General features: G+C 39.2%; 1 long non-coding RNA gene and 2 pseudogenes across 3 annotated transcripts in view; 1 reads left to right on the forward strand and 2 right to left on the reverse strand.

The window, feature by feature from the left end:
- Positions 1-2,465: 2,465 nt before the first annotated feature.
- LOC101144906 (selenide, water dikinase 1-like) lies at positions 2,466-10,205 on the reverse strand (annotated as a pseudogene).
- Positions 10,206-10,843: 638 nt separating this feature from the next.
- LOC129532033 (uncharacterized) overlaps positions 10,844-27,909 on the forward strand; it is an 85,831-nt gene continuing 68,765 nt past the window's right edge. For 2 of the 3 annotated variants that reach the window (XR_008677625.1, XR_008677623.1), the window contains exon 1: positions 23,594-23,760. This is a non-coding gene — a long non-coding RNA (uncharacterized lncRNA). Of the gene's footprint in view, positions 10,979-17,268; positions 17,380-23,593; positions 23,761-27,909 lie in introns of those variants that run through there. The other variant, XR_008677624.1, reaches the window with a different exon arrangement.
- Positions 23,508-23,599, reverse strand: LOC115933907 (uncharacterized; annotated as a pseudogene).

Genomic DNA, 27,909 nt, shown 5'->3' on the forward strand with positions numbered 1-27,909 from the left:
AAAAAGTTGACTTCTCCCCAGTATCCCTTCATGGTTTACAGCATGAAATTCTGTTCTATAACCATTTTTCACAATTGTCTAACAATGTTATAATAGATTGGTTGCTTACTACCAATTTTTTAAAAAGTCATGGCTTCTCCAGTCATTTCTTGCTTATCAAAATTATTTCATGAGGTGGTTTAGGCCTTGCATATTTGAATATGGTGTTTGCTCCTTTCTACTTAAAAAACGACTTGGATCACACTGTCTTGTCCTGATAACTTGGTAGAAGTTGCTTCATCATTGTTATTCTTGTTGTGGTGGTGGTTATTAATATTGTTTCATATTCCATTTTAAGAATTAAAATTTTAAAGAAGATCAGAGTCTTTGACTATCTTCCAAATTCCAGTACATTTTTTAAAAAAGTAACTAATGTTATCAGCTTTGTATGTTTAAAAAGAAGTAACTAATGCTATCGGCTTTGTATGTTATCACTCAAGACTATTTTATATGTCTTTAGTTATATACGCGTGTGTATACTGTATATATATTATTCCATTTCTTCTAGAAGAATTGATTTTTGAACAGAACTTTTTCTTTTCCCAGATGTACCCTCCTTAGGAATCTTTCGTTGATCCTTGAAGTTTGGTAACATCTTCAAATGTGTATATCTCCCTGTTAATTATTTTATGGCATTTTCCTGGACGTTTTTATACATATGTATACTTAAAATGAAAGAATAATGTTCCAAAATATGGTAGAAGAAAAAATCCTTTTCTTTCAGAGGTTTCCAACACATTTTATTTTGCAGATAACTGATTTGAAGCTTTTGAGGACCAATATCTCTATCAATTCCTATAAAATGTCCAATTAGTTTCAGTTACATAGCAGGCTGTTCTGTACTGCACACCATACTATGGCCGGTGGTCTGGTCACACATGTATAAAGGCTGCCCACTGGTTCCTGGAGCACGGTGTGTCCAAGTGAACGCCTCTTCCAGGGAGCTTTGTTTTCCCAGGGGTGGTTTCCTTTGGCAAGAAGTTGGTCAGTTTACACATGTGGCTTTCGTGCCTGTGAGCAGGAAGTGTCTGAAACTTGCAGGATGCTCTGCTTTTTCTCTTATGAAGACAGACACCTGAGAATCCAGTGCCCTTATGCTTAATGACAGGAATTCCTCCTCATTGTTTAGTAGGTTAGGATATAGGAAAGCCTGTTTTTAAGTAACACAGATAATCTTTTTAGATTGCTTATTTATTCTAGAACTATAAAATTCAAGAAAATATAGGTCCCATGAAAGATTTAAGAGTTTTAAAAAACTAAAATCTAGTTTCTCCCAGCAAATAGTACTTCAGGCAAAACCCTTCCCATGTTTCTAAAATAATACTAAAAGGGCATCTGATTATACCAGAGCAATTTAAGGAAGTATATATTGATTTGAATAATAAGCTTACATTTTAGCTGCAATTTTGGCAATGCAGATTTTTAACATGGATCACAGAAAATGTGCACAAAAAAAGTACTAGTGCAAAGGACTAAACAATGCTAAGAATTAGACTAAATACAGCTGCTGCATTTAAGAAAACAAAAGCCTGAAATCACTATAAAAATATAAAATGTATTAAACACTACCGTCCATAGAACAGTCTTTATTATTAATTATGTTTAAAATTATTTGCATAGTTAATTATACATTGAATTGTAAATGAGTATTATACACGAACCTCCTTTTTGAAGGGAATTCTTTGTTGCATTATGAAATGTCTAATGACATTATATTGCAAAAAGTATCCTTTTTTTCTATTGATAAAGAAAACCATTAATGGTATTACTGTAAATACAAGGAAGGCTACAGAAAAAGAAATACAATTTCATTTTTTCAGAGTGCTTTTCATGCAGTGAAGTACTTGCTGTGTTGAACCGAATGCAGTAGTGGGGAATGTCCTGTGTCTAAGATGCTCTTGAATGACAAGACAAGGCTTTTCAATTCAAAGACTAGAAGTAATCACGTAACCCTCTTATGACTGGGATACCGTCGTGTGCCACTCACCAATGCTGTCTTTCCAGAACACCATTCAAGACACTTAAAAAACCATAAGACTTACCTGATAAATAAACATAAAATGAAAAGACATCAACTGCTATTTGACATTGCTATTGGTAATGTCTGTCCTATGTGAAAGCACTTTTAAAAAGAGAGCACCTATGTGTAAGAGATAAGTGTCTAGAGATTCAAAATGAATCAACAGTGTCAGGTAACAGTATAATTCTCAACTCAGAAGCTGACTCAAGATTAGGTGCAATTTCAGTTAATGTAACAGGAAAAAAAGACAATGGATTTTATTTTGTTAATGTATCCACTCACAAATTAGGGTCACCAGATGTGTAGACACAATGAGATTTTTATTGTTTATAGTCTTTTAATTGAAGCGATGATAAAGGAAATAGATCTATTTTAAAACAAAACCAAAAAGCTATTTCTGTCTAGATTAAGAAGTGGCCCCAGGTGTGGGATTCACATTTTGAGTGGCTACTCGGGCAACCTCAATGATCCAGGGTTGGTCTATGACTCCAGCTGCATGGCTGCCCTTCTCTACAATCCCAATAATCCATGCTTGGTGGCCTCCACCACATTTGGGGGAGTTTATCTCTGCACAGAACCAAGCTGCTTGCTCATGTGGTAAACAGATCAGAATGCCTCCTGCTGTCTCTGGACATGTTCCCTGCATGAGGCTGAACATGTTTCCACAGGCCTTGCTCATCACAGTCATCTTGGCCAGCACAGGGGCCGTTGTGAATTGCAAAAAACCATTCCTCTGCTGCTTGGTCAGGTTCTGTGTATGACCCCAAATCCTAATGCCCATGATGTCCGTGGCTGCATGGGCACTGAACGTGTGCATGATGAAGCTTTCCTGTTGAACTTCACCATGTTCATTATTGCTTCTTGGTATGTCAACTCTACATCTTCATGGGTGACCACTAGTTTAATTTTATTTCATTTTTCAGGAATATCCAGACACTGCTATTTGACACAAGTGGCAGTGGTGCACAGCCACTCCACTTGTGCCCCCAGGGGTTTTGTGGACTCCAGCACATCCCCTGGCACTGTATTGTCTGGCATGATAAATTGATTGGCCTGTAGTTGTAGTGACTCCTCCCAAAACAATCCAGGAGGTTAGCACTGTTTGGCCACAAGTTACAGACATTCCTGCTTCCTCGGCTGCATCTTTAAAACCCTGTATAGTCAGGGGCATCACTTTATCCCTTTCCCTGTCAGTTGTTTCATTATTGATGAAAGAAAAAATGTATTCAGATTGATTTCTTTAGTTCAGAAAATGTTTCTTTTATTGTATCTTCGGACATTTTTTTCTTTTATTGTTCTGTTTCCTTTTACTTCAAAAACACCTGTTATGTATATACTGGATCACATGTTCTACATATATTATCCTTCTTAAACTTACGAATTCTTTTTCCAATTTCATGTTTCTCATTTTAGTTGTCCAAAGCCTGTTTCAAATGTCCCTTGGCTGTTTTCAGCGGGTTCAATTCTACTTCATACTGACTACAAATTGTTTTCATTTCCGTGATTTTTTATTATACCTTCCATTTATTTACTGATATCTGCCAGCTTCGTATTCATTTCCTTACTACACCTTATATTTCTTTTTTTGATTGGTTTATCTTTCATTTATATTCTGATTTCAATGAGGTCATACTTTCTATAATTTATAGAATGTCATAAAAATCTTTTAAATGTTCCCCTGCTTCCTGGTATGACCTTGAAGAGCAGTCTTTATATGCCTTCTGTTTGTTATTATTATTTTCATTCTTTTTACTTGTTGTCTATACTGAACCCTAATGGATTATAAATTATATTTGGAGCACTCATTTTGGGGCTAGCTGTTGGAGCAGATATGGTACAGGCTGCGGAAGTGAACCAGCAGAAAGGCAGGTTCATCCAGGCTTGTTGTTTCTAAGCACCTCACCAACTCTGCCCCAGGGTGTATGTGCTCTGTGCTCTCAGAGTGAGACTAGCAGCCCCTTGAGGAGTCAGGAATCTCTGTGCCAAATTGTTCAGTCCTGTATGTCACAAGTCTGTCTCTCTTTCTTTTCTTTCTCTTTCTCACTCTTTCTCTCCCTTCAGTATTTTATGTGTTTATTTTCCTTCAGCTGATCGTAAGAGGCAGCTGCAAGGCAGAAAACCTACCCAGGCCACCCTAGAATCTGGCCCCATGAGCAGATAGATGCCTGCAGATTTCCTCATTTATTCCTCTTGCCTAAACCTTACAGGGGTGAGAATTCAGTGCTGGGTCAATAGCTCCTCAAACCCTTGACCTTGCTCTCCTAAATAAGGGAATTGTACTTTGGACTCTTCAAGTCCTTGCTACATAATGTTAAAGGTTTTCTGTCATGCGAGAACATAAAGGTACATGTTATCATGTTTTATCCTTGTGTCTTCCATAAACTGTATACATTTAACATATGGATTGTGGATATTTTCTAACTTTAATGAAGATGGAACTCTTTTTCTCTCATTGTGGTGTTTTCACTTGGTGGTATATGTGTCTTTATTTCACCATTTCTAACCATATGTCTTTCTAAATTTTAAGATATGTTTTTCTAAGTCAGGTGGGGTAGCATGTGCCTGTAGTCCCAGATGCTTGGCAGGCTGAGGCAGGAGGATCATTTGAGCCCAGGAGTTTGAGTCCAGAAACATAGTGAGATCCCTCTCTTAATGAACAGCAGAAAAGAGAAGATATATAGGTTTTCCTAATTTTAGCAGTAACATACTCTATATAAGAAACTTGGAAAAAACCATTAAATCATACAGCTAAATAAGTAAATACATGAACAAACAAATAAATAACATGACCCATTACCTACCACCTAGATATATCGGTGCTTATCAGCTAACTTTTATTTCTTCAGTGAATTTCCATGGCCTTCAAAGTCGTCAAAGCCCTATAGACAGGAAACCCATTCAATTTTCTTTAATCAAATATCTAATTGTTTACCTGATGACAATAAAAACACAAAATACAACCAATTTCAAAAGTTGTAAGTTAAGTGATAAACCAAGAAATATTGATTACGACTATTAGTTGGTGATATAATTATTATTAATAAAAACAACTGAAAAAGGTAAAGGTAGTTGCCTCATGTGTGAGGAAGTAGGGAAGAGGAAGAGGTAATGTGAGATTTGCTTTTCAACTTAAGCTTTTATTATTTGATATTTTCTAACTATGTAAATGGGTTACTTTGAGATAAAAATCATTCATTAAAAATAAATCAAAATAAATTACATGTTACTGAAAATGTGTTTTTTGTGCAAAATTTTTACATTTTGTTAAGTGATTCTCTTATCACAGTCTTTAATTTTCGACCATTATGTAATAGGAATTAAATAAGGAATAATACTTAGATCACTGTTTTGGTTATGTATGTAAACATCACATTTCTTGACTACTGACACACAGTGCCTATTTCCCTAATGCTTTCTGATTCTTTGAGTTCTACATCACATGACTTACGTCTTATGTCTTCGGTTATATGAGCAAAAATACACAAATTTGTCATGAGATCATATATATTTCATTGTCTCTTTCTTATAGAGTCTGTTAGGGGAACACGGAAAGCATCCTCATGCCCCCTGGGTGTTCTTGTTTCTGGATTTGTAACTCGGCTTTCAGAGTCTTCCTACTACTTCTCTCAGCAGCTATAAGAAGCAAGCCCTTGTCCTGCTCCTTGTCACCCAGTTGGAAGACTCCTGACTTAGGCGGGGAGAAAAAAGAGGCAAGTGACACACTTTCCAGGTCCAGATGTCAGATGAGCTTTTGAATCTCCTTGGACCAATTTTTTCTCATCCACAAATCCAGGGTGTCAGACTGAGTAACTGGGAAGGTTTATTTGGAATCTAAAATGTTCAGATTCCACAAAAGTGTGGGATAATATCATTTGTGTCACATAATCCTTATCTAGGCAGTGATGTCGGATGATTCCAGGCCTCTATCTCATACCTCTGGTTGCCAAACACCTATAGGAGTTCAAACAGATGAGCCCCTATGGAGCACTTGAAATGAGGGGGGCAAGCGGACCTGGGTTTCACTGAAGAGGGAAAATGCAGAAGCAAATGATTTGGCTACTATCACATTTTGAAATATAAAGATGTGAGAGTACGTGGGTGTTGCTGGAGTTGGAAAAATAGATGAGTTTTAGCTCACAAATCCAATCTCTTTAAATACCTGGAGAGACTCCAAGCTTCCTGCAAAAAACCAAACCAAACCAAAACAAAACCACTTTCTTAACCTCCCCTTCATTTCACGAGCATCATAATGAGAGCAAGGTATGCATAATGAGGAGCCCTGCGAGGTCAGATCAGTCATAAAAGCAGGAGAAATTTAATCCCCTAGACACTGCAAATAACTGTGGCGGGAGGCTGAGGTCATCTTTCCACAGGTTTAGAGAATTCATTTATTCTTTTGATCCGAATTTTAAGTTCAAAGGATTCCAAAAGCAAAATAAAACAAAAGGAAAAAAAAACCCTTGGGATTTGCATTACATTTGTTTTGTATGGTTTATTGATTTTATTTTGTTCTCTCACACACCATTTGAGGCAGGCACAAGAAGGATCATTTCCCCCATTTCATAGCCGGGGTGGCTGAGGCACAGAAAGATTGCGTGACTTGTTCAATATCACATGGTGATTTTTCAAAGGTAGGACTTAAACCTGAGGTTTCTGACTCTTTGGCAATTTCTCCTGCCTGCTCACTTTGCTGCTCCTCAAAGCCTTTCACACAGGTGGCTCAGGAGGTAACATATACTAAGTACCCTGTGTGGGGCCTAGCAGAGAGTAGGTGCTTAAGAAATGGTAGCTACTCCCTTAGTTTTAGCCACTCCATTTTAGGCCCTACCTTCTGTAGTGCAGGACCTTGTTTGGTAAAGTTTTTCTTAATGATCCCTGCCATGAGGAATGAAAAATTAGACTTACCAAGCACGGTATTTGGAAAACATGTGGGTTATGAAGTCTGCAAAATTTGCACCCAGGGCTAGCACAGCTAACTCATTTTTTGCCAGCCTTTTGCTCTTTCTTTCTATTTCAGTGAAACTTCCGTCAAGTATATTCAAACAAGATATGACTACTGGCATTAACATTAGTGAAATGTGTTAAAATTTGTCTTCCTAAGTAAATGAGAGAACTCTAGTCATGATTCTGCATTGCTGGAATTTGCAGATAGTTTAAAATCAGCTTCCAGTCATCTATGCTCTATATGCAGGGCACATGTTTGTTTTATTTTCTCTTTTTTTCCCTCAATTATTTTATGTTGGCTTTGAGGCTCAGGAGTCATAACACTATTCCGTGATTAATTTTGTGCCTCTATTATGATGGAGTTTTTGTGAAATTAACTGTGCTGTTTCCTTCCCAGTAATGTCCTCTGATGAATATTTTATTTCTCTCAATTGCTGTGTGGTCTGCCTTGCTTGATATTTTGAGGTACTTTTACAAATAACAAGAGCCTCTGCCCCTCAGAGTACTGTGCCTTTGTAGGCAATCCAGAAGTCAGCCAAGAAAGCTCTTCCCTTTAAGAGCACAGAACATGTCCAATTTTTGTGCCCACAGGAAAGGAACAAGACCTTCCTGACCTCCCTGAAGCCATCAATTAGAAATTACAACAGCATCAGCACAGAAAAGGGGACATAGTTGCATCTCGCCATCATGGAGATGTGTTACCAGGCCAGTCGAGTCCCATGTTTATCTGAGACTACAGAGAATTGCTTGGGTTTCCTATTTATTCTCCCCTGAGCACAGTGATGGCTCTTGAATATTCGATATAGACTCCCTCCTGGCAGCTCCGAGCCTTGTGCAGCTGCCTGTTTTTCTAAGGAGGGCATAAGTTCAGGAACAAGAAAAAAAACATGCTGAAGGAGTGACAGGTGCAGGTGCAAGGCAAGAGACAGGGGAAAAATGGAGCAGCTACTGATTGCCAGACACTGTGCTTGGTGCTTCAAAAATATTACCTCCTTAATTGTCACAATCACCTGGTAATGGGGTTATGATCTCCAATCTACATAGAAGACCTCTGGAGCTCAGAGAGGTTAAGTAACTTGTCTAAGGAGCCTGGTGCCCAGCATTCAAATATTTGTTAAGTCAATCATGAATGAATAAATGTTATACAGCCAATGCAAGGAGTGAATGAAGACAGCCCCTTTTAACTCCGTTTTATAGGAATAAATATTCTCTGTGGCAGTGGGAAGACCTAGCAGACTGGGCATGGGAGCTTATGAAGCAAAGTAGTTTGAATGAATTGCTGGCAACATAAGGACAGTGATGTGTCTCTGTTTTCCCAGTGTGCACTCTGTAGTCTGTAGTTTTTGTACTGTAGTCTTTCTACGAAGTCCTGAGTGATGGCTCTGGCCATTCCATGTCCCACTCCATCCTTGATTTGCCAGAGTCATCAAGAGGTCCCCGCATTAGCTGAGCTACTTGATGTGATCTCGTTGTACATAATCCTGCGTATGGCAACTAAGAACTGGAAACAACCATCAAAGTCCTAAAAATTTTCTGCCTTTTGGGGCACTTGGAAGTAAGGTAAAGAATGAAGCTCTTTGGGGTTAGACAACAAACATGGTTTTCACATGTAAGTGACATGGGGTGTGCCCTGCAATCCTGCTCATAAACTTATGTCTTTTTTCAGGCCCTGTTTCTACTAAATCTTGTGATTTTCCAGATTTCACTGAGAGCAGATTTTATACCCCCTTTGAAATAATTTGGTTTCTGCATTCAAAACTTCTGTTATTGCGATGGTCTGGAGGGCAAGCTGCAGAAAATGCTTTCTTCCCCATGAATTAAATGCTCTTAGGCAAGAGGAAAGAGGGTGTGAGATTGTCGTGCCTGCCTGAAAGCAGGCAGGTATCTCCAGCATCCATATCAAAGCCTTCGGTGCTCATGGTGACATTAATAATAAATGACGAATTTCTTGCAGGCTTTCAATTCAGCAACATTGCTTTTTCCTGTGGTTAGGTCAGTTCCAGTGTGTTTGGCTCTAGTATTTCAGAAGTCTCCTGCCAAACAAATGCAAAAAGAATTAGCAGCGTGCAATGATTTTGCTTTGCTCGCCATAAACAGCCTTTTAGCTTAAAAAGAAATAAAGGTACAGTTTTTCAAGTGAATCTTGGTTATAAAAGCTTCTCTGAGGATTACTAATCTAAGTAACTGCTAGCGTGGTCTTGAGTCCTCTTTTCTGATATTGATGGGCCAATTAGATGGAACTAGGGGACAGAAATTGGGCTAGTTACCCAAGGTGGTACTGGAAACAGGGTTGGTGGGCTTCACCTCTCTGCCATAGCAGAGGGCAGTTGGAAAACAAAACAAAACTTCCACTGATTTCTCTCCATCCCCACTGGACCTGCCAAACCACCACTCTTAACTCTCAAATGACCATGCAGAAATCTAACTGCTCTTTATGCTTCCCCTTTCTGCTCCAATTTAGAAAGCCATGGTGAGCTTTTGAAACAAATGCCAACTTAAGCAATTGATTCCGTGGTTGAAACCTTCCAATGACTTTCTATTGCACTTTGTATAAAATCCAAAATCCTACCGTGGCTCCTAAGGGGCCCAGCAGTGTCCCTGGTCTCATGTCTGTGGCTCTCTTGCTCCATTACTTACTGTTATCTAGCCATGCTGGACTTCCAGAAAACCCTGGGACTCAGCAAGCTCTTCCCTCACTGCTGCAGCCTCTGCATATGCTATCTCACACCTGTGCCTTCACGGTCTTCCTCTGTCTCTGTCTCACCTATACTTTCCCTTCAGGTCTCAGTTTAAAGTTGCATCCCCAGAAAGTCTCCCTGATTAAAATAAAAATATACATTCATACTTAGGACTTAAGATGAGGACTGTTTGCTAGTGTATATTTTACTTGAGATTTTTTTAAAGCCTGCCTGCCTTCTGGTTTATAAACTCAGTTAAGCAATAATCAAGGCTGTTTTATATACCACTATATCCTTAGCACCTAACAGAGTGCCTGACACTTAAAAGATGTTATAAATATTTATTGAATGAATAAAAAAATGGCATCTTGTGTCATCTATCAATTTTATTTACCTTTATTTTTAAAGTCACTGTATGGGATACCCAGTTGCAGCCCTCAGATAAATGGGCACAGCTTTGCTGGGTGTTCATACTGTTCGATGGGCTTGCTGGCTGCTGCCCCACAGCTGAGCATGTATTTCATGTCCTAACCCAGGTTTGGCCCTTGCAACCTGACCTCAGACCCATTGTTCTAAATTTGATCTCTGATTGCCCTGCCTAGTAGTCTGAGTCTGTGCTCAAAGCCTGTTTTAATGAAAGCTTTCAAATCTTCAGTTTTAAAAATCTGTAGTATCCTGATAGGTCTCTCTGTAGAATAGCTGTCACTCTTTATATGCAGCTCTAAGAGAGTCAGACCAAGCCTAATTCAACTTCTTGTCTTGGCTTGTATAACTTTGAAGGCTAAGTGGAAATATTTATAAATTAATCAGCATTGAAAATATAATGGTTGTTGGAATTTACAAGAAGTCAGGCCTCTGGAATTTCCTGAAGCCATAGAACTTAAGAATGTAAAATAACATACTTTGGGAATAAAAGCATAAATAGAAGTCTGATGGATATACCAACTGTGCCTTCATCTAACATTTCCCTTACTGCTACTGTCATGTGAAGTCAAGAGGAAGCCCATTGTTTTATAGAGATATCATTCCAAATTCTGTGAAGACTTCTCATATATTTCATTATACCATGTTTTATTTTATTTTGATAAGAACACAGCATGAGATTTATCCTCAACAAATATATAAGTTGAGTTGACTATAGGTATAATGTTGTACATCAGATGTCTAGGGCTTATTCATGTTGTTTGAGACTTTTTATCCATTGATTAGTGACTCTTCATTTTCTTCTATTCCTAGGCCTTTGTCACCAATATTCTACTCTTTGATTCTATGAATTTGACCATTTGAGACACTTCATGTAAGTGAAATCATGCACGATTGGTATTCTTGTGACTGGCTTATTTTACTTAGCGTAATATCCTCAAGGTTCATCCGTATTGTTGCACATAGCAGAATTTCCTTCCTTTTCTAAGGCTGCATAGTGTTCCATTGTATGTATATACAACATTTTCTTCATCCATTCATTCATCAATGTTTTCACATCTTGCTTATTGTAAATTGTGTTACAATGAATATGGGAGTGTCAATATCTTCTCGAGATTCCTATTGCAATTATTCTGTAGAAATACCCAGAGGTGGGATTTGTGAAAATTTAAAACATCTTACCCTTGACTCTCCAGACTTCTTACTTGACACTGACTCTCTAGAGGAGTGCAACTGCATTTATTCCCGAAGTGTCTCACAAATACTGTAGCATGTTTAATGCCGATACCCATCAAATATATTGATTCTGTGGCAAAGAATTCATCAAAATCTCAATGCATCATAAGGAAAGGGACAATGATACAGAACATCTAAGAATTCTACTTCAATATCTTCTCCTTTAAAACAACAAAAAAACCAATCCTCAACCTCTCATTAATAAATGCTATGTCCCTGATAGAAAGAAAGACTTTCGGGGCTGGGTACGATGGCTCACGCCTGTAATCCCAGCACTTTGGGAGGCCGAGGCAGGCGAATCACTTGAGGTCACGAGTTTGAGACTAACCTGGCCAACATGGTTGAAACCCCATCTCTACTAAAAATACAAAAATTAGCCGGGAGTGGTGGCGTATGCCTGTAGTCCCAGCTACTCGAGAGGCTGGGGTGAGAGAATCACAAAAATCTGGGAGGTGGAGGTTGCAGTGGGCCGAGATTGAGCCATTGCACTTCAGCCTGGGCTACAGAGCAAGACTCTGTCTCAAAAAAAAAAAAAAAAAAAAAAGTCAAAAGACTCTCTGGCTCTCCTGATGGCATTTTTTTTTTTTTATCACTGTAAACAAAATATCAGTGAAAGGTCGAGTCTGTCTATGCCTTCCCTCTTACCAATTTACAAAATAAACACTTACTGATTTGATCATTAGAGTTTAAACTATTGAATTGAAGACATAAGCTCTTTGAACAAATATTGAAGAGAAGAGACTGATCAGAAATTCTCATGAGGCCAAAATTTGATACACTGATGATTATAGCTTCTCTTACGTGTCAGGGTCTTTGGAAGAAAATATGGCTGTAGATTTTCTGAAGATGCATCCAGCGTACACCAGCCAGCAGACTTTGGGCAATCGTTTCCTTGGGCGTTCTTCCAGTTTATGAAGCAGTAAATCAGTTTTGAGTTTTGCTTTGTAAACTGAACTTTCCAAACAAGGGTATTGAAGTGATGCATAGCTGAACACCTAAGTCTCCATTCATTTTGGGATTCAATAAGCATTATTTTGAAAACAAACCAACTTAATCAATGTTAGCCCTACCCAAAATGAGTTTACACTAAAATCAAATTCTTCTTTTTTTAAATCCACCTGAAAAAAATCAGTGCAGAGAATTATTAGGAAAAAATTAGTGCAGAGAATGAGTTTTTTTTTGTTGTTTTTTTTTGTTGTTTTTTTTTTTTGTTTTTTTTTTTGTTTTTTTTCCACTGGAGTCAAGCTCTGAATGCATTGAGAATCTCAGGAAAGCGTGAGATGTAGTCTGGGTGGTGATTTCCTTCGGGGCTGAGGGTCATACTAAAAAGCAGGCTTGGTTGGAAAGGTTGATTGCATACAGTGTGATTGTAAGCTTTGTGCCTCACCCTCACTGGTTACAATGAAACCCCACTCAATGTTAACACATTTTCAAACTCTCTTTGCATCTAACATTTCACCATAAAAGCCCATTACTTTGGGAAAGTCATTTCTTGGTAGTCATTCTGGTTGAAATCGCCTCCCTCAAAAAATCACAAACAGGATATGTAGGGATTGGTGAGACTAAGGTACAGAAACTGGAACAGGAGAAAGGGAGACAAAACTAGAGCTGTATCAACCCTATTTGGGCTAAGAGAGTGGGAAGGAGCAAAGGACTATGCCAGTGAGTCAAAGGACCCTGAGGGGTGGGCTGGAAGATGAGAGTGCACCATCGACAAGTCCTGCCTCCTTCCTGGCTTCATTTATACCAAGAACATCTATCTGGGTAAGGCAGAAAACGAATGACACCTTTGGTCCCCTAAATATGCTCTAGACAACCGACGATGTCAGAAGAAAACACAAAGAAGAGAGGTTACCTAAATGAAGGGTAACTGAATTTTTCATTTGGTATAGAGCTTTATACACAATTTTACCAAACATTTAATGTGAAATTTACTTTGTAAAATAGCAGTTTCTATTGAGGCCAAGGCAGACATTTTCTGGCCACATGTGTATAACTTTCAAAGGACCGTGAGAGACACAGAGAGAAGAGGGAAGAGACACAGTTAGACAGTGAGAGCAAAGGCCTACCTGTAGCTTTCTCTGAAGCAGACAGAGAGTGGACAATTTGGAAAGAAAATGCAGAGCCAGGAGTTAAGACAAAAAGTGAAGTTTTATGAGTTTCCCTCTTTCTCTTGCTCTTCTTCCTTTTACTTCTGTGAATATTTGCAGAAAATTACAGTCCTGTTCTACGTTTTGAGAGAGGATGTAGATCTCCCAACTCTGAACTTATCACAGCCGCCATTTCCCACTGCCAGCCACCTATGGATTTCCTATAAGCAGAGTTCATTCATTGTGAAAATTAGATAATTGAAACAATCTGTCTGCTTCAGGCTGCTGGCTTCAGGGGTGACACTCACCCGTTGCCATGACAAATAATTTTCAGAGTGAGATTTTAGCCACCATAACTCACTGAACAATATGTTGTTGCCCTGTTCTGTTTATCAGGAAGAGAGGATTTTTTTTTCCAAAATGAAATTAATGAATTATTTTTATTGGCTCCTGGAGATGATAAAGCAACCTCCTGCCAATTCATCTTCCAGCCAGCCTCCTCCCTTTTGCACTATGATCCTCTCCCTTGCTCCAAAAGAAGACATGATAAAAGAGTGCAAGGCTGTCGATGGTGCTTGTCTGGGTTCATTCAGTCACGCCTTCCGGGTGGCAGAATATTGATTATGGTGCGAATCCTGAAGGGATTAAATCAGATCAGGAGAGAAATCCATAACTCCTGTTACCTCACAAATTTGCATGCAGCATCCTCATCCAGGGGTTAATTACATTTCTGTATCTTTCTAATCAGAAAAGTCTTCAAAGGAGAGGGGCACAGGCTTGGAATAATCTTCCTCTGAATTTCATAGGATTAAAAGCAGTCAGCAAAGCTAGGGCTGTGAAGCCGAGACCTCAGCTGCTGTTGATCTCTACCTAGTCTCTATGTCTGGAAGGTGTGTGGCCCATCAGGTGCACTCAAGAAATAATTGCTGAACAAATAAATGAGTGCCTGAGTGAAATGACTGTCTCACTTCACTTTAGACACATTGAATTCCAGTGTCCTCCCCTTTTTCCTTTTCATCAAAATCTGCTCTTACAATTCTGTTTCCATTTATGCGTAAGTGCTTGAAAGCTTAAAGAAGCATTTCCCAAAGCGTGAGCACAAGCACTTGTAACCTGTTCCATGGAAAGAAGGTTGTATGTTCACATGAGTTTGGGAAATTGTGCATGCTAGATTCTATTCTTGGTGATTGAAAATACTTACAGGAATACTAAAGGCTCTTCCTCTTGCAGATAAAAAAAATCTGGCTGACTCTGAGGAACTCAAAATTTCCTAAACTTTATTAATTCACTTCACTTTATTTTATTCAATAAACATTAATGAAACATCTACAATATGTCAGGAAATGGTCTAGGTACAGAGAGGGAACAGTCAGATAAGTCTCTGCCCTGTGGAATTTACATGCTAGTGGGAAAGACAGTGCACAGTAAATAAATAAAAATCTGATGTATCAAATCATGATTAGTACAATGGAGAAACACAGAGAAGGATAGGAAGGTTCTGATGGGGAATCACCCTTTAAGAAAATTTTTGAGACAGGGTCTCACTCTGTCACGAGATTGGAGTGCAGTGGTGCAATCATGGCTCACTGCAACCTCAAACTCCTGGGCTCAAGCAACCCTCCCACTTCAGCCTCCCAAATAGCTGGGACTATGGATCAGTGCCACCACACCTAGCAGGAGTTGCCATTTTAAGTTGAGTGGTTAGTGGTTACTCTAAGGTGATGTTTGAGAAAAGACCTGAAGGAGGTGAGCAAAGGATCCCCTGGGGGAAAAGACATTCAGGTGAGGGAAGCAGCAAGTGCAAAGGCCCTGAGGAAGGGACATTTCTGGAGCATGTGAGGAAACCAAGATGACCAGCACAGTTGGTAGATCCAGGATAGGGAGAAATACAGGAGAAAGGTCAGCGACATGACAGTGGAGGGGGCTAGGTTGCATAAATTGTATTTAACTACAAAGGTGTTTTCCTTTTTCTTCAAGTATAATCTCTTAAAGTGCTGACTGAGAAGTGTTGTCCTTGTTCTGAATCCTCTTTGTCCTCCTGCCCAGTAAATCACACAATTAAGACAAGAAAGAAAAAAAACATAAGCAAGAACCTGCTTCCTCATCTGTAAAAAGGGGAAATATAATATTATCTTCCTATCAAAGTTATTTGAAGGATGAAATAAAATAAATTTTATATGATGACAGATATGTGGTTACAGCCCAATAAATGTTAGATCTCTGCATCCTCTCTCCTTCTCACTTCATCTCCCACAAACCTCATTGTCAAGCTGCTGTCATCTATAAGCACCAAGTGTCATAGCAGGCCGGGTGTGGTGGCTCACGCCTGTAATCTCAGCATTTTGGGTGACTGAGGCAAGCGGATAACTGTCAGGAGTTTGGATCACGAGGTTATTATCACGAGGTCAGGAGTTTTACCAACGTGGTGAAACCCTGTCTGTACTATAAATACAAAAAAATTAGCCAGGCATGGTGGCACGCACCTGTAATCCCAGATACTCAGGAGGCTGAGGCAGGAGAATCACTTGAACCCAGGAGGCGGAGGTTGCAGGGAGCCGAGATTGCGCCACTGCACTCCAGCCTGGCAACAGAGCGAGATTCTGTCTCAAAAAAAAAGTCATATCAGAGCAACCATTGAAGGTGGACAGAAACAAACCAAAACTGTAGCGCACAATATGCAGTATATTTCACTAATTAAAGATGAGGCGAAAAAAGTTCCAATGCCAAAAGAATGAAGAAAAGAATAGATTAACCAGCAGGGATCAGGCCTGTGGGCTGTGCACACAGCACGGTGTTTCAGAACAAGATGCAGGGGAGCCACAGGGCACAGAGAGTGAGGACGACACCTGGCATTTCCAGGGAGACTTCTTGGAATGGTGAAGGTCAGAGGTGTCTGAGGGATTCATGGGAAGAAGATTGGGCATTTTTGACATCTCATGTTGAATAGTATTAAATGCCCTGGCTGGAAATGTGGGTATTTATAGATTCTGACAGCAAAAGACCGGCAACCTCAGGTAAAATTAGAGTTTCTGTTTACTCATATCATAATGAATACGTTATAAGACTCGGTCAATCTGATAGTTATGAAAATGTATCTCATTGATATTTTATGCGATATCTCCCCAATTAATGTCATTGAGCATCTTGTCATGTTTGTTGGAAATTGGTGTTTAATTCATTGACATTTATTGAGGTTACTTACATGCCTGCTCTTATTTCTTTCATGTAGTGCTTCCATTTTATTTCACTCTTGCTCTATTGATAATTATTTTTATTGTTGCCAGTCTTTTGGTATTACAAGCAATATTTCAATGAATAATCTCCCATCCATGTCATCATGTACATGTTTGGGAATATTTGTTAGATAAATCCCTAGAAGCAAATAACTGGAGCCAAAGTATGTGTATTTATAATAATTTTTAGGAAATGTATTTTATTCTGTAGTAGGCAATAGAAGAACATATTATATATTTTTAAAAGGATCAAAGGGTTAAATTGTGAAAATTAAGTCTTCGGTCAACCTCTTCTCACCTAGCCACCAGTAAATATTGCTACCACCTTGTAAGAAATCCCTCAGAAATATTCCATGCATATATAAGCAACTGTGTACACTCAAGAATTTATTTCATCTTGGTGGATTTGTGTTTTCTTCTGCATTGTAGTTTATAGCAAAGCTATATAGCTCTTGCCAGGACACTAAATAAAGCAGATACGCTAGGCTTTGATGTGAATGTTTCTGATAGGAACATAATTCTTTGTTATCTTGTCATTTAGTATTAGCCATTCACTGTCATCATGATGCATGTCACCAATAAAGTGATTGTTTCTTTAATTTCAGTGTGCCTAACACTTTACTCTGGAGGAAAAGTTGGCTGTCAAGATGAGGCCGTGGCCACACATTTTTTAACTTGCTTCAATCTGGATTGCTTACTTGCTGTATTTGGTACACGTAAGTTATTCTGGGATCCTTTGTTGCCACCATTTTGGGAATTTTCTTTGCTTCTTACTTTCCTTCCTCATTTTTATGAAAACTTCTAGTAGTTTTCAGACAAAGGTGTGTATAGGAGATAAACAACTTGAGATCTTCTTAGTTACAACATAGTTTCAATTTATTTTTATTCTTGATTGATAGTTTAGCTGGGTATTAAATTCTACCCTGGTGATTGTTTTTCTTCAGACTTTTGAAAGCATTAATACAGCTTCCAGTGTCACTTTTGAGAACTCAGAAGACACTTGTCTTTGTTTCCTTTTATCTTGAAGTGTTTAAAATCTTTCTAATATCTCCAATAAGCTAAATTGTCACAATGTTATGCCTTAGTTTATTACTCATTTGCTGGGTTTTTGTGAGACTTTTATTTTCTTTTTTTCTTGAGACAGAGTCTCACTCTGTTGCCAAGGCTGGAGTGCAGTGGCTTGATCTCAGCTCACTGCAACTTCCGCCTCCTGGGTTCAAGTGATTCTCATGCCTCAGCCTCTGGTGTAGCTAGGATTACAGGTGGGCACCACCACACTCAGCTAATTTTTTCTATTTGCAGTAGAGACAGGGTTTTGCCATGTTGGTCAGGCTGGTCTCGAACTCCTGGCCTCAAGTGATCCACCCACCTCAGCCTCCAAAGTGCTGGGATTATAAGCATGAGCCACTGCACTGGACCTTGTGAGACTTTTCAATATGAAAAGTGTCTTTTAATTTGGGGAATTTTTTTGAACTAGTTTATTCATGATTCCTTCTCGTCTATTTTCTTTATTTTCTCTTTCAGGAATGGTTATAACTTAAATTTGTTTTTCTGGATTGAATCTTCCGTTTTCTAATCTCTTGTTTCTTAGTTTTATGTTAGTACTCTATTTTCTGGAAATTTCTTCAAGTTTATATTTCATCTCTCTATAAGTTTTGATTTCTGCCACCATACTTTTGATTTCTAAGAGTTGCTCTAATTTATGTTCTGAATTTTCTCTTTTAGAACATCTTATTCTTGCTTCATTTGCTTTAGAATTAACCATCACACTCTTTTTTATCCTCTTTATAGAAAAAATGATCTCCAGATTTCTACTTGGTTTGTGAGGGGCCATAATTGAATGACATGGAGTTGGAGATGATATTTAGAGACATGATTACTTTTTGACTTGATTCTGCCTCATTTTAAGTGCCCCCCTTTACTGCTAACTTCATAAATATCTGATGCTGTCAGTTCCTGTGACTTTTGAGGATTATCTGGTATAAATTAGGCTGATTCTTTACTTTCTTCACTGTAGACTCAGAACTTTGTTGTCTTTAATTAATTTTCTTTCCAGTTTCCAAAATATTTTTGCTTTTGCTAATTTTTTTATTCTCATTCTCTTTGTGGTTACATATCTTTTTATCCTTTTGTTTTAAATTTAGAGTTGTTTTAAGAAGGTGTTATGACTGAATGTTTGTCTTGCCTAAACTCACATGTTGAAGTTCTAACCTCCAATGTGACGGTATTTGGAGGTGGGAACGTTGGGAGGTAATTAGTTTTGGACAAGGTCATTAGGATGAGGTCCCAATGATAGAAATATAATGTCCTTATAAAAAGAGGAAGAAAAACCAGGGCTTACTGTTTTCATGTGAGCATACAGTGTAAAGACTGCTATCTGTAAGCCAGGAACAGGTCCTCACTAGTTACTAAATTTCTAGCACCTTGATCTTGGACTTCCCAGTCTCATAGTCTACCCAGGACTGTGATGAATGAATGGCCACCCAGTCTGTGGAATTTTGTTATAGCAGCCTGAGCTGACTAATACAAAGGATGTAAAATTAGATTTGTATTTTTAATCCATCATCTTAAGCTGGGACCTCCTTGACATGTTGGTTTTTGGGGGGAGAGTGGGAATTGAGGAAAGTCCAGAGCATAAGATACTGCTGAAAGGAGAACACTAAAATATGTTTAGGGTAGGTGCACCTGGGGAGTCTGGGGGAAGCATGAAGACCCTTGTTATCTTTCTTTCTTTTTTTTTTTTTTTTTGGGGGGGGACAGAGTCTTGCTCTGTCGCCCAGGCTGGAGTGCAGTGGCGCCATCTCGGCTCACTGCAAGCTCCACCTCCCGGGTTCACGCCATTCTCCTGCCTCAGCCTCCCTAGTAGCTGGGACTACAGGCGCCTGCCACCACGCCTGGCTAATTTTTTTTGTATTTTTATTAGAGACGGGGTTTCACTGTGTTAGCCAGGATGGTCTCGATCTCCTGACCTTGTGATCCGCCTGCCTCGGCCTCCCAAAGTGCTGGGATTACAGGCGTGAGCCACCGCGCCTGGCTGACCCTTGTTATCTTTCAGGGATGAGAAAGAGCAACAGGACTCATTGAGGGTAAGCATCACCTGCTTCAGCCTTTGATATCTTAGCATTCTGGAGCCAAGGTATGGCTTCACGACATTCAGAAAAGTGAGGGAGACAGGATGTTTTCTGCTGTGAAGATGCATCAAAGAGGACTCCATTGCCAGTTTTAAGAGTGGCTAAATTTAAAATGGGGTGTATTCTGTGTAGGCATGTGCTGGTAATGAATGTCTCAGCATGTAATTGCACAGTTCCTTGTGGCATATTTTTAAGTACTGTATTTGCAGATGACCTTCTACAGAGGTAAATTGCATATAAGGGGCTATAAGTGCCACATTTAATAATGCTTCAGGGACATTAGGAAGAAAGTAACAGTTATTATTCGGCAATAGCGTGCCATTATTAACTTACAGACAGGTTACTGAGCAGTGACCAACACTCAGCAACAGATGTCTCCTTCTGCAGCTTTAAGAACTGATCACAACTAGCCAAGGCATATGCAAGATGTTAAGGGAAAAAAGTAGAAAAAATAAAGTAGGACAAGAAAAATGTCTGGACTAGGAAAATCTAAATGACTCACCTTAAAAACATATACTGATAAATGTTTCACTTTTACAAAGACACAACAATCTTTGAACTGGCCTGAGGTGTAGGGAATCCTAGGTCTGTACCTGAGTTGGTTCATTTCCAGTTTTCTCCATTACACACACTGAGGGTCATTTTTCTGAAGATTTCCTATTTAGCTCATCTCATATACAGTAACTAAATTAAAACATCACTGTCATTACTAGTGAAAAACTTTGAAGTGGCTTTTTTTTTCTATCTAGAGAATTAAGTGAAAATTCTTTGATCTCATCATCAAGACTCCATAGTGTGAACTTTGCAAGGCGACACCCCCGACTCCCCACTCCTTACTTCTAGGGGTTTCTGTTTAGGGCAGATTGCTCTCCTTTTTGTCTTTTAATGTAATATGTTCATTCCCAATTTCCTACTTTTGTTGTAATATTCTGACCTTCCTTCTGAATTATTCTACCCCAGGCATCAACAAACTTCTGTAAAGGGTCAGATAATAAGCATTTTCAGCTTTGTGGGCTACATGGTCTCTGTTGCAACTACTAGATTCTATTCTGCTGTTGTATGAAAGCAGCATAGATAACATGCAAACAAAGGGGTGGGGCCGGATTAGATTTTCAGTTCTTATAGTTTACTGACCTCTGCTTTAGCCTCCTGAATCTTGCTATTCTTGCCATGAAAATCCCAAACTCCATGAACTCCATGAGACCATCCCAACACATCCTCTTGTCGGGTCCCTGAATGTGCCAAGACTTCCACATCATTGCCTTGAGAGTTGCTGCCCAGTCTCAGCCTGGCTAGTGTGCTTCCCTGACTTTCTTTTAAGGGGTTTCTTTTTCTCAGTTTCCTGGTCTTATGTCGGAAGCTGAACCAGGACTGGAACTGAGGGTTCCTTTGTTTGTTTCTCTCTTGTTGTCTTTCCTGTAGTATTTTCTTTACCATATCATGATGCTTAAATATATCACACTAGATCAAATCAAAGACAGTTTAAGAGCTTGGGTCACTACCATCCCAAGTCCATTGTTATTAGTTCTCAGTTCAGCATTCTTTCCTCACTTACATCAGACCCAGAGAGACACAGAAATAGAATCTCCTTGGGGTTGCCAAAGATTGGCACAGAGATCAAGTCAGAGATGGAGGTGGGGAAAAATTTAGGTAAAGATTTCTGTCTTCCTTTCATCATCTTTCAATTAAACACCACCAACAACAAAACAAATATGAAGTACACAAGAAAATCCTCGCTAATCTATTTTTGAAAGAATGCTTCTCTTGTATGCTTTCTCCTGCCACCTGAGAGATAAAATGATTGAATTAATGAATCAGTATAGACTAATAGTAATCATGGATGTGTTTAGTCAGATCTGGGTTCTTTGCAATTCTGGGTTTCTAATAAAATATTCAGGCTTATTTTCCCATTCTGAGTTCTCATATTGTTATGTGACATCTTGAGTATTTGGACTCAGGTAGTAACAAATGTTATGTTTGCTGGGTGAGATGTTCAATGTGAGTAGTCATGGCCGGGAAAACCTTACGGTTCCATTTTTCCTGTTAGCAAGCTCTCCAGATATTCTATGAGAACTTACAGAAAATAAATTTCAATAGAGTCATCCACACCCACGAGGTTTAAAAACATGAAGCATAAACATATGAGAGTCAATATGATTTATTCTTTACTTTAGCTATTAGATAAAATGTGAATATGAAATTAGCAAATTAAATTAGATTGATATCTCATCTGGTTAGTAACATCATATTAATAGTTCAGTTAAGACCATTAATTATTTTTATACCCCATATGACTAGTTCTTGTTTATAAGATGGCCTCTAAGGAAAGGAAATGCAGAGCCATCCCTTACCAGCAGGCAGAGAGTGTGTGACTTTTTAAGCACCCAGTGGTGTCTATGGGCCACATGAACACTTGATTAGGAGTTCAGGTCATCATTAAAGTCGCAGAGACAGGGTGTGCTGTGCAAGAAGGACAGCTGTTATCATAATAGTTAGAACAAGGCATAAGAATCTCTCATCTGACATCCTCCTGGGTGTTTTCTATCACAACTCCCACCTGCTGCCTCACTTCTTATCATATCATTACTTAGAAAAATGATTGTAATGTGACTTGAGGTGAAGCCTTTTGAATTTTCATTAAAATAAAAAAAATCATTATAAAAGAAAAAAACACATTGTATATTCAGTGACATCTCTCTCACTTTTTCTTGAAAAGGACATGAATAATTTGGGAAAAATAAATTCATTATGTCATACTGGGATTTCCATATTAAATTATATTATTTTGAAACCATATGGAACTGCCATTTAGACGGTCAAAAAGAGTTGAAAATTAGCAATTTCATATGGTTCAACTTAATAAGAGCTGTTACTCATTGATCATTGTTTGTGTCAGAAAATCTATGAAAAAATCCTTATTTCCTTATTAATCTTCATAATCATCACAAGTAGTGATAGTAAATCTCCATCAGTTCCCATCTTCCTACTTTTGCCAAAGCCGCCCCACGTGGACCTTCTTAGGCAAATGAAGTTTCAAGATCTGTCCTCCATCCCATTCCCCGCCCTGCACTTCCTACCCTGGCCCACACTTAGAATTGCCTCTCCTGAGCTCTCTTTTATGGAAATATTTGTGATGGTACTGCCTAAGACACACAGGCGTTGTTATCACACACGCTTAACAGATTGGGAAATGGAGGCTTAGGGAATCAGGAAGGAAGACAACTGGAGCAGAAATCAGGCAGGATTTGAACCCAGGTCATCTTGGCTTAAAATTCTGAGCTGCTTCAACAATTGCCATAGTATCTCTAGGCTTGATGACTCAATCACCTGATATAAAGCGCTGCGAAGGTGATCTAACACATTTGGGCCAAATTGCTAGAATTAACCTTATTCATATAGTCACGACAGATCAATAGAAATATTACTTTGTCCTTGTCCTTATGTAATGTCAAAGATCGATGAAACCTCAGAAATGACCTGATGGTTCAGTGTCCCTAGGGGAAATTTGCTACAAGTGAAATATTCCGGACCCCTTCTCCAAAGATTCCAAATCTAAGTCAGGGATAAGTCCACAAAGATTTACTTTTCTATAACCACCTCAGGTGAGCCCAGTGAGAAACTTCAGGAAAATCTTGGATAAATGTTAACCTAGTCCAGTTGCCTTATTTTATTTATTTTTAAAAAATCTTTTTCACTTAATGTTTTTTTCTTCAGGTCAGGCGGGTAATGTGCGCATTCGAGGGTGGCACATCTCACACACGTGCATGAACACCCGATCATCTATGCTCATGAACTACAAAAGCATCGATTGCCTTATTTTATAGATGAAGAAAGTCACTTGAGATGTGAAGCTATTTAACTTACTGCTCTGTTGGTACCATTGGTACTAGGACTAAACTTAGGTCTCTGAACTCATAATCAAGTGGACTGATTCCTAAACTTCAGCCACAGACCCCAGAAATGCAGGTGTGTGGTAAGCATTATTAAAGGTTAAATAAATAACATGAGTCACACACGCAGTATTTATCAACAAGCACAGCAATGGCCTTTTGACTGGAAGTGGATCTGTTATTAGGCCTCCACTTGCCAGCTAGCCTAGCTCAGCTGGGGACACCAGAAGTCAGTTCAGGCCTAAAAGTAATCAAACTGAAGACTGGATGAAACTTCTAATGAAATCTTCAAACAGAACCTTCCCCAGAAGTCACCATTTCCAGACTAGTCTGGGTTGGAAATACCAACTTCAGGTTTTTAGAGTAAACATGTAAACAATGTCTTCTGTAGAAATGGACCTAAAACAAGCCCGATCTTTGGACCTCCTAAGGGATGCTATGTGTTTGGACAAGGTCTTGGATTTATCCAATCAAATGCTTACTTGAGTGGTTTTGTAGTAATTCCTTGTATGTGGTGAAAAGGCAGAGTGAACAAGAATCTCCAGATCAGAGACATGGGGAGGGGACAGGAGAGTATAATAAAGTCCCTCCTAATACACACTAGTACCACGTGGATGGCAGCTGTGAGCTCCTTGCACTTGGTGAAATGGTCACTTGGTGTGTGATACAGTACCTGCACCTCCATGCAAGACCGTAGATGTGGGGAGCCTCTACTTCCATCTGGGAGCATGCTATATTGCCTCTGTCAATAACTATCTCTATAAATTTTAAAGTTTCGGTTCAGATAAAACTTTTGCATCCTTTATCTGTGGCTGTTGGTGTCTTTCCATCAATCATGTCCCATGGCCGTGTTGTGATAACCATGCACCCACAGTCCTCAGTTCATGTAAGCATACACAATGAATAGTAATGAAGATGATGCTTTGGACATGCCACTTCTATTTCTGCAAGTCTCTATAAATCCAAGGCAAGGTCCTAAGGTGCCTGCAGGTGTCCCACAGAATTCTCTTCTGAAGCTAGTTCTTCAGCCTCCATATCTGTTTAGTCTTTGTTTCATCATTCTCTGCCCTCTTGATGTTGTTAGTCTATTTAACAGGCATCTATTATTTAGGCATCTAAGCCTCCATTCCATCTGGAAAGCTGTCTATGCTTTTGTGAAGACCTGGATGATCCCTGTCCACTGCCCACAGTCAAGGGTGAGGGGCGGCTCAGCAGGCATATCCCTGCTCTTACCTGCTGCCTCCCTTCCCTGCTTGTTGGTTGATTGTGCTCAGTGCCCATCGAGGTAGGGCTTCAGCATGCCCTGATGTCCGCAATTCTCTCAACCAAGACTTCAGCACAGCACAAGGAGTGTTTTGGTTTGTTTTTTGTTTGTTTGTTTTTGAGATGGAGTTTTGCTCTTGATGCCTAGGCTGGAGTGCTATGGCAGGATCTCAGCTTATTGCAACTTCTGCCTCCCAGGTTCAAGCGATTCTCCTGCCTCAGCCTTCTGAGTGGCTGGGATTACAGGTCCCTGCCACCAAGCCTGGCTAATTTTTTGTATTTTTAGTAGAAACGGGGTTTCACCATGTTGGCCAGGCTGGTCTCGAGTTCTTGATCTCAGGTGATCCACCCGCTTCAGCCTCCCAAAGTGCTGGGATTGCAGGCATGAGCCACCACACTCGGCCAGCACAAGGAGTTTTGAGGTATATTTAAAACGAGAAAGAACTAATACAGGTGCTCACAGAATCAACTGTAACATGATTTTATCTAAAAATCTGCCCTTTTCAATTCCAACATTTGATTTTCGGGCAAATCAGTTATTTCTTATGAAATTAAAAACTGAATTCTCATAGGATTTCAGAAATGACTCTGATTTCAAAGTGCAAACTGCTTGAAAGCCTGAACTAACCACTTAACATGAACTACATCCCAAAACTCTAATTCAGAAATATTATGTTATCTCCTTTGTAAAAATCTTCCTGTGGTGTGGTACTTAGCGCTGGGGTCACTTCTGACCACCAATATGGAGAAATGAAACATTTTTTATGTGATTATCTTCTTTTCCTCATCCTTGCTCTTAGACGCTAAGTTTCTCTTTGATGCCCTGTGTTTATTTTAGATCATTTTCCAAGTCTTTTAATGTTTTCTAATCCTGCCCCTGCCCTCCTTATGTGACTGTCTAAAACTAAACAAAACAAAGCCCACCTAATTCATACTAAAATGTATTGCAGACAAATGACTTACCCATATATCAAGGAATTATCATAGAATAAAATATATAAACATAAACAACTCAGATCTGATAGTCTTGGATGGATTATAAGGCATTATTTTGATTTTATGTGGCCTGACATGATTATTGTGAGCACTAATGATCATTTTTCTAATATTGGGTGACAACATGATTACTTGGTTTTGTTGTATGCATCGTAAACAGATCCTTTAAAAAGCAAAACCATGTACTGACAAAGTGAATTAGACCGCTTGTAAGTATGAAAATAAAGAAACATTTATATAGCTTAAAATATCCCTAGTAAAGAGCCTATTTCTGAGAGAAGGGTAAAAATTTTTGAGAACAGAATTCTTTGAAAAACATAATCGTGCTAGGGAGGAAAGATGCCAGATTCTCTGGAATTTTTGAACTCAGATATAAACTGACTGATCTAAATATAGGGAGTTACTTTGTAAATTGAAAATGCATTAGGACATTTTACCCCCACTCCCATGGGAATGCCTTGTCTGGAATAGATGTGCATAGGGCCATATTTTGTTTGGTTTGAAAGGAGCGTGAAGACTGAAGGGCATTTTGGTCCTGCTTTGATTATTGTAATGCCAACACACTTTTGTTTGATGCAAGCCTGGTGACTCCTGGTGAGTAGGGAATTATGCTTGTGGAATGAGAGATTTTCTGGATGAAGAAAAGAACATGACCGTCTCAGTTTTCTGTCACATTTTGAATTAAATGTAAAAATACATGTTTGTCCTTCCTAGAATGCTGCATCAACTCTAGGTGATTTAGATACAGTTTAGAGAAGACCCTTCAAATGCCAATGACCTTCCAGAATGCATTACATCTTAATTTAGAGTAACACTAGCAGACATGGAGAAAAATTAGTTGGGTTTACAAAATAGCCAAACCAGGTTACTGGGATCCTGAGGGGCAACAAGAAGCCCTGGCTTTGCCTTCATCTTAGTTTACACAACACATTCCAGTTTCATGGATCTATAAATACCATTTGACTTTCTCGAATAATAAATTAGTGGCTCCCAAGAGGAAATGAAAATAAAAAAAGTCAAGTGATTCTTTTGCCTCAGCCTCCTGAGTAGCTGGGATGACAGGCATATGCCACCACACCCGGCTAATTTTGTATTTTTAGTAGAGATGGGGTTTCTCCATGTTGGACAGGCTGGCCTCGAGCTCCTGACCTCGGGTGATCCACCCGTCTCAGCCTCCCAAAGTGATGGGATGACAGGTATGACTCACTGCGCTTAGCCTGAAAATTAAAAGATTTTGAAGCTTCTCATGGAGAAAGAATTATAAAAGTTCAAAGCTAGAAGGGGAAAAAAGAAACAATACATTGATTAGATGCACCTAGCACAGATCAGAACCAATTCTTGTTTAATTCTCACACCACCCTCCAGCTTCATGTTGCTATCCTCCTTTGGCCAATGAACCTGAAGGTCAGAGTGGATTTCCAAAAGTCGCTGAGCTATTAAGCATTCCAGACGACCCTTCATTTTCTACTACCTCTGTCTGATAGGACACAGAATTAAGAGACACTCCCAGGGCAGGGTCAAATATTTCCACCAGGACTGCCGAGAGCCTTGGTTTCCTCTAAAACAAATACACTGGCTTTTCACAGCCAAACAGACCTTGTATTCAGGGCTAAGAGATGAGTTCTCAGTATCTGTGTGGTCCCAAGCATACCGTTTTCTGGGTGGCCCACTCAACATGACAGAGACTCCAGTGAAGTTTCTCTCCTTTAATTAATTTCATTAGTTTTGTCTGGTAGTCTAGTTCTACCCTGTGGACTATTTATGGGGTCCTGGTTCCTGTCTAACTCTTTCCCCTATCTCATCCCCCAGGGACCCTAGGGCCTTTGCTTTGCTAATTCCCAACCACCCCCACATTTCCACTGAAGAGCTCAGAATATCTTGAGCCCTTGTCTGAGAACCTCAAATATCTGAATGTCTTCTCCTCCAATCTCTGTCATTTAGTCCACTATGCCTGAAAACTTCTTAA

The sequence above is a fragment of the Gorilla gorilla genome, chromosome 11 (genome assembly GCF_029281585.2).
Source record: "Gorilla gorilla gorilla isolate KB3781 chromosome 11, NHGRI_mGorGor1-v2.1_pri, whole genome shotgun sequence".
Taxonomy (NCBI): Eukaryota; Metazoa; Chordata; class Mammalia; order Primates; family Hominidae; genus Gorilla; species Gorilla gorilla.